Source organism: Oncorhynchus mykiss, chromosome 22, assembly GCF_013265735.2.
Source record: "Oncorhynchus mykiss isolate Arlee chromosome 22, USDA_OmykA_1.1, whole genome shotgun sequence".
Lineage (NCBI taxonomy): Eukaryota > Metazoa > Chordata > Actinopteri > Salmoniformes > Salmonidae > Oncorhynchus > Oncorhynchus mykiss.
The window spans coordinates 24424619-24432609 of NC_048586.1; positions in this window are offsets into that span (position 1 = coordinate 24424619).

The following is a 7991-nucleotide window of genomic DNA, read 5'->3' on the forward strand; positions in this document are numbered from 1 at the left end:
ATTATTACAGGATGGTCTTGTGAAATGAATGCCACTACAAGGACATTTTCTAATGCTGTAATGCCAAGATAGATTTTAAGAGAAATTATTAATTAAAAGTTAATTCTTGCTACTTAGGTACAATTCACGAATGGCATATGCAATATTTACATTTCTTTACAGAGAGGTACCACATTTATAAATACTATGTTAATAATCTTTGTTAAACCTCAAAACATATAATTTTTTGGCCTCTTTGTAAAAAAAATTCTGCCAATTTCTATTGGAACGTTTTTGTTTGTTTTTGCTATTGGAGCCTATTGGTGATTTGAGCAGTGTTTTTTGCATTTGGATAACGTTCCCGTTGGGTTTTAATTTAGCATCTAAAGGATAAGATAACATGACAAACTAGCTTAACTTGCTGTGTCTTCCATTGTAAATACTTAATATCTTATGGCTTATTGTGATTCTACTAAGAGATGATAATTTAAACCTAGTGTAGTTACCATGGCTTTGGACTGTATTGATTCTTTATAGACACATGCAATAAAGAATAACACTATTTAAGAAAGCTAATGTCTCTGTCTTCTCTCTCTTTCCTCTCCTCTATATTTCTTCACAAACGACTGTGGAGTTGTTTTTCTCTCTCATCTGAATGGCAGAATGAAGGAGCATCACCAGTCTCCTCAGACACCAGATGACTCAATTCGTTTTAGGCCTTGTTCAATGACAGGGTTTCTTCATTACATCAAATAATATCCCTCTCTCAGAATGTCCTTTGTGTCTTAGCCACTCATGTTCCTCTGTTCCCTCTCTGCTAGTGTCCTTCAGTAAGTGTTGTTCTATGATTTCTGTCCATTGAACAACACCCCAGTAGCAATATGAACAAATGAGAAGAATTATCTTAGCATCCTCTAGCATTAAAACTGTTATTGTTTTGCCCCTCTCCACTCCCCCTGCACCCATTATCTTCCTCCTTCCCAATTCCCCTTCCACTTCCACCTGCCCTTCTCCTCGACCCCTTACAATAGTAATTAGACTAGCTTGTCGTCAGCGACATGCAGAACTGTGAGGGAATAAAAAAAAGCAGTGATGGGATTATGATCCTGTGCCCTCAGCCACATGCTGTCAGATTAGTCCTTCTCACAGCTGTGCTAATTAAAATGGTAATTAAGGCTGAGAAACCAGGTATCAGTGTAACAGTCTGGTTGGGATATAAGTGTGTGTTTGGGGGGGGGGGTATGTGTATGGGGGGCAGAGTTTATGGAGGGAGGTGATTGTATTTTGAATGCATGTGTGTGTTGGGGGGAGGGTGGGGTGTGTATGTTTGTGAGGGGGTGGGTAAGATTGTTATTGTGTGCATGTAGCATGTGTGTGTAGGTGAGAGGATGAGACATATTTGTGTGTTGACATGTTTATGAGTGTGAAGAGTTGGTTTCGAGGGACAACAGACCAAATCAAACCCAGTCTATTATTTCAGTTCTGTCCTGAGCAGGTAGAGCTGTGTGGGGCAGGGGCTAAAGAAGCATATATTACAGAGAGGAATCACAGTAGCCTGGGTAGAATATAACACAGGAATGAAGGACTGGTTGTACCCAAGTTAGTAAAGAGGGGTAACAGAAAGGGTCAGGGTTAGATTCAATCCATAGCGATTGAAATTTAAAGGCAATGTTTTCACTTTCGCAGAGACTGGATTCACGGTAAACGTTGCATATGCTCAATCGGAAATTACCATTACATTTCAATGGATCTACAGCGTGGATCTTAATCGCAAAGGATTGAAGGGGGTAGGAGAGAGGGATATAGGATTGAAGGATTCAGTAGCGTGACATTTGCGGGCCAAAATGCTTGACTTTGCTGACATAATTCTGAAATGTTGCATGGCAATTAACAATGATTTAGTGCAATTTGTCATGAAAGTGCGCTGATGACGGAAAAGGTTTGTTGACAGTGTGGTGATTGGTTAAAATTGCGATTTTGTAGTGCATTGAGCGGACTGTTACTGTATATGCGGTAATATTGCGATGACTTTACTGTTTTATGCGGTAATAGGGATTGGTCAAAGATGCAAGCCCTGGCATAATATGCAGGGAATTGTTGATTTTGCCAAAAATCTTACAATCCTGAAAGGACTGAGGATTCTGACAGGAGAGGGCTCACCTGTTCTCTCTAAATGAGGTTCCATCCATCACGTCTCTCCTCCCTCTCTGCTCGTTAGGCCTAATTAAGCACACTATTTTGCCCTATTAAATAAAGATGAATGTATCAGGCTAAACACAGACAAAATGTTCTCTATGGACACACACACACACACACACACACACACACACACACACACACACACACACACACACACACAATCCATCATGACTGTCACAATTACAAAATATTGTGTGAAAGGGTAATATCATGCTGTAGCCTGTATTCTGAAATATGTGTGAGGCCCAGGTCAGGTCAGGTCCCCTGTGTTTACAGTGAGGGGTTACTGGAGGATATAACAGAGAGTGACACATGAGCCAGATACAGTCAAGACTGTGGTGAGGAAATGGAATGTTCAGCCTTACCGGAACCAATCAGCACGGGGTTACTAATGCAATTTGGTTCACTATGGTGTCTGTAGTGTGGTGTTTTAGCCCAGGTTGACTCAAAACCCACCACAAGCTGAGCTATGAAAAAACATACCCAGAGCAAAGAGCAAGTTAAATTGCTAATTGCTAATTAACTTGCTAAGCAAGTTAATAAACCCCTTTTCTCCAAAACATTTAACTGAATGTAATTTGAGTGTGGGTGTAAGTAAAAATACTGTAAAGTACTACTTAAGTAGATACTATTTATATATATATTTTTTACAACTTTGACTTTTACTCCACTACATTCCCAACGAAAATATTTTACTTTTTACTCCATACATTTTCCCTGACACCCAAAAGTACTCAAATGTTTAGCAGAACAGGAATGGTCCAATTCACACACTTATAAAATGAAGAATCCTACTCTCTAATGTGGGGAACTTACTTTAAAAAAAATGAACTTGGCAAGTCAGTTAAGAACAAATTCTTATTTACAATGATAGCCTAAGGACAGTGGGTTAACTGCCTCGTTCAGGGGCAGAACAACAGCTTTTTACCTTGTGAGCGCAGGAATTTGATCTAGCAACCGATCGGTTACTGACCCAACAATCTAACCACTAGGCTACCTGCCACCCCACTAAACACAAATCCTTTGTTTGTAAATTAGTGTTGGAGTGTGCCCCTGGCACTTTTAGCAATTACATTTACCTTTGATACTTAAATATATTTAAAAACAAATACCTTTAGACTTTTAGTCATATAGTAAAAATGTAGTTTGCCAAATTTTTGCCCTGCGTTTCCACTTATTGTGAAGTGGAAACGTCTAGGAGCAACAACGGCTCAGCCCCGAAGTGATAGGCCACACAAGCTCACAGAATGGGACCACCGAGTACTGAAATGCGTAAAAATCTCCTGTCCTCGGTTGCAACACTTGCAGCCGAGTTCCAAAATGCCTCTGGAAACAAGGTCAGCACAAGAAGTGGGTTTTCATGATGGAGCAGCCGCACATGAGCCTAAGATCACCATGCGCAATGGCAAGCTTTAGCTGGAGCGGGGTAAATCTCGTCGCCATTGTCATTTGGAGCAGTAGAAACGCATTCTCTGGAGTGATAAATCATGCTTCACCATCTGGCAGTCCAACTGACAAATCTAGGAGAACACTACCTGCCCCAATGCATAGTGCCAACTGTAAAGTTTTGTGGAGGAGGAATAATGGTCTGGGGTTGCTTTCATGGTTCGAGCCCCTTAGTTACAGTGGAGGGAAATCCTAACACTACAGCACATAATGACATTCTAGATGATTCTGTGCTTCCAACTTTGTGCCAACAGTTTGGGGAAGGACCTTTCCTGTTTCAGCATGACTATGCCCCATGCACAAAGCGAAGTCCAACCCCATTGAACACCTTTGGGATGAATTGGAACACTGACTGCGAGCCAGGCCTAATGGCCTAACATCAGTGCCCAACCTCACTAATGATCTTGTGGCTGAACGGTAGCAAGTTCCTGCAGCAATGGTCCAACATTTAGTGGAAGGCCTTCCCAGAAGAGTGGAGGCTGTTATAGCAGCAAAGGAGCTACCAACTCCATATTAATGCCCATGGTTTTGGAATGCGATGTTCAACCATGCGGTGTCCATATACTTTTGGTCATGTAGTGTATCTTTACTTTTAGTCGAGCATGACAATTGGGTACTTTTTTCAACACTGGTACTTGTGTCCAATTTTATGAAATGTACTGTATAATAATGAAATACTTTGAAACAATGCACAAAGAAATGTCATCCTGCGACCCACCTGGACTCCTGCCGTGACCCACAGTTTGGAACCACTGTTTTTGACTGAATACATTGTGTGTGTGTGTGTGTGTGTGTGTGCTATTTTACAATTCTTATTTCCAAATGCATTATTTCAAATATCAAACAGACCTGGATTCAAATGCGTGGAGCATATAAATATTTGAATTTGAAAATAGACTTCAAACACATGCCAATACTTTCCAAGTGTATGTTTGTGTGTGTGTGTTTAGGGTTGTACTCTTCTTGAGTATGTGATTTTCTGGGTTGCAGGCATTGGGTCACTTAGTTGGGTAGTTTTCTTCAAAAACAGCTGGGTTATTGACGCTGGGTGCTGGCTTATAGCGATATGACACAGCTCGTCAGATCAGAAGACTGGAGGCGTAGTTTAGTAGGGGTGTGGCATTCAGCTAGTTCTTTTTAACTACCCATGAGAGTAAATGTCATTCCTGTTCATCTGGTGTGTTGCTCAGTTATCATTAGTGATGGGAAACAAAGGCATTTTGCAGGCTTTGGTGCGTTCACCAAATTGTACTGATTGCTGGTCAGCAATAAATAGCAGTGTGTGATTATTAGATATATGTTATTCCTATCCGTTGGCTTTAGTAGCCTATAATCAGTTGGAATGACAAACAGTTTCACGTCTTACATCACGCTTCCATTTTTCGCCTGCCATTATTTAGGATGTTGAAGACAGACCCTTATACTATACTAAATAAAACAAACCATTTGAAAAACAGTGCAGAAAATGTGGTTTCAAATTAAAACATTTCTAATAGTGTACCTTCAACAGGATTCAACATCATACTGTTACATCACTGACTGTTCCATTGTTCCCTACTTTACCTGCTAAGCTGCCAGTCAGGTAAATCGTTTTGTACAAAAGTACGGTCTCCAGTAGAGGTTGGTGTTTAACCTGTTTAGGACTGGGGTTCTGCTCACCAAAAGCCAATGAAATGGCAGGGTGCCAAATACAAATCAACAGAAACCTCATAAATCAAATTTCTCAAGTATTAGGCACCATTTTAAAGATAACATTCTCATTAATCCAGCCACAGTGTCTGATTTAAAAAATGCTTTACAGGGAAAGCTCCACAAACGATTATGTTAGATCACCACCCAGCCAACAATAAATAATTGTTTTGTTCGATAATGTCCATAATTTATGTCCATTTATGTCCAATAGCTTCTTTTGTTAGGGCGTTTGGTAAACAAATCCAAATGTGCGATCTGGTCCATTCGGACGAAACCTTCAAAAAGTTATATTACAGGTCAAAGAAACTTGTCAAATTAAGTATAGAATCAATCTTTAGGATGTTGTTATCATAAAAGTTCAATAATGTTCCAACCGGAGAATTCCTATGTCTGTAGAGAAGCAATGGAACGACAGCTACCTCTCAAGTGAAAGCGCGTGACTGAGAACGAGGCTGTAGGCAGACCATTGATTCAAAGAGCTCCCATCCGGCTCCACATCACAGTAGAATCCTCATTCAAGTTTCTAAAGACGGTTCTAAAGACGGTTGACATCTAGTGAAAGCGCTAGGAAGTGCAACTTTATCCATATCCCACTGTGTATTCAATAGGGAGTTCAAAAACTACAAACCTCAGATTTTCCACTTCCTGTTTGGATTTTTTTCTCAGGTTTTTGCCTGCTATATGAGTTCTGTTATACTCACAGACACCATTCAAACAGTTTTAGAAACTTCAGAGTGTTTTCTATCCAATACTACTACTAATAATATGTACATATTAGCATCTGGGACTGAGTAGGAGGCAGTTCACACTGGGCACGCTGTTCATCCAAAAGTGAAAATGCTGCCCCCTATCCCAAACAAGTTAAAGGCAGCTTGGAATAGAAGAAAGCACAGAAACAACAACGCAAACACTGGGATCTCGCATTTTGCAACAAATTGTTTGAAAAAGCACTTGATCAAATGACGCTTCGTATGTCATTGATGACGTACTTCTGATAAAGTGATACATGCATTGGCACACTGCTTCGAAGTTAGCTGCTTAGCGATTTTGACACCTTCCTCAGAGCTCTGGTATCAAACAGGACATCACAGTTTTCACATGCTAAAGTTGAACATTGATCTTCTTATGCGTTCAATGACACTTACAGAAGTGTATGCATTCCCTAAAACCCATGCAAACTGCATTGTCGGGATACAATAAGGTGATATACTTTGTTTTAATCTATAATAAATAATCTTAATATTATAGACTGTGTTATAAAAATTATCATATGATGAACATGGATGACATTTACTTTCGTGGGTGTCCAATAAGGTCTATCTAAAAGACACTCCCTTCATACGCCAAACCTCCCAAAAATAATTTAAGGATTATATTAAAAAAGACCCAGCTTCTAGGTCAACCCAGCATGAGAGTAAAACATACATAACAGATGGTTAAATTAACCCATGTTTGGGTAATCCCAACAACCCAACTTTATTACTATAATGCATTTTTCACGCAACCCAACTGGCTGGGTCAAAATTTCCCAATGGTGCTTCTGTCCACTATTTAACCAGTGCTGGGTAATCAATAACCCAAATTGGGTTGTTTTTAGCCCATAATATTTTTTTGAGTGAACCATCGCCTCTCTCCTCTTCTCTTCCCTTCCCGCTCTCCTCCTCTTTCCTCTCCTCTCCTCTTTCCCACCCCTATAGTCCATGTAGTCAGTCATGGTCCAGTGGAACTGTCCCAGCCCCATTATTTCCACTACGACAGGAGCAGGAGGTGGGAGAAAAGGGATAGAGAGAGTGGATCGGGAGAGGAGAGGAGGAAAGGGGGAGTACAGACACAGCCTGCAGTTTGTGCCACACACACACACATACACGCCTCATTGCCACTCACCACCACACACATACATACAGTATACACCTACAGCTCATTGCTACTCACCACCATGAATACCCCACATGCATATACATACACCCCCACGGCCACTCACTCACTCACACACGCCTCATTGCCATTTAGCACTCATTGTGTTGAGCACTTATGGCTAGGGTCCAGGTGGTGTTTCCCTGTTGCTGAGGGAAGGGGGAGGAGGGATGAGAAGGCGAGAGGGTAAGGGGCGGGATGTCTGGGAGTCGTATGCCGTCTCCACCATATCACCCAGGGCTGGTAAAAGGGAGAAGGAGAGGGGAGTGGGTGATGGCTAGCGAGATTTCTAAAACTCTCCCCAGCTCAGCCAGCTCTGAGAGGGGCTTCTGTCATCTCCAGGCAGTTATACTGTAGCTATTATGAGGACTGGATCAGGAGAAGCTTGTTTTTTTCCCCAATACTCTTGGAATTAGTGGTAACTCAAAGAACCCTGGAGATCCTCAACGAACCCCTGGAGTTTCTCAAGGAACCATTGCTAGTCAATGCTTCATATTTGCACCTTCGGTTAGTTAAGGAGTTCTTGGAGGAACTTTTAATAGTTCAATGTAGCAACGGGTTCCTGGAGGAACCCTGGAGTGGAGGTGTGGTTTAGTAGGGGAGTGGCTATAAGCTAGATATTTTTTGTCCCACCCATTAGGGTTCTGTTGTAGTGACATTACATATTAAGGTTGAATACAGTTTTGTAGTTTCAATGCGGTCAACAGAGTATGAGTTCTTCAAGAGTCAATGCCTTTTTAAAATTTGGATTAATTACTACT